The sequence below is a fragment of the Odontomachus brunneus genome, unplaced genomic scaffold (genome assembly GCF_010583005.1).
Source record: "Odontomachus brunneus isolate Ranch 3 - 2012 unplaced genomic scaffold, Obru_v1 Obru_scaffold_055, whole genome shotgun sequence".
Lineage (NCBI taxonomy): Eukaryota > Metazoa > Arthropoda > Insecta > Hymenoptera > Formicidae > Odontomachus > Odontomachus brunneus.
This window is the reverse complement of record NW_022639505.1, coordinates 2098663-2098892: the sequence shown is the minus strand read 5'-3', so window position 1 is coordinate 2098892 and position 230 is coordinate 2098663.

Genomic DNA, 230 nt, shown 5'->3' with positions numbered 1-230 from the left:
TGTCTTCGCAAAAGTATTGCGGAGCTGTTATCCGCAAAAATATTGCGAAATTGTCTTTGCAAAAATATCGCGTTTTCGCGAATATTTCAGGTTCGTTGAGGAGACATATCTCACGCGATAAAGATAAAATTTTTTCGCGTAAATTTTTAACAGATTTTTTTTTCTATCGTCGCTATTTTTATAATTTTCGATTTTTCATTCGCGAAACCATCGCAAGCGAACTTCGCAGA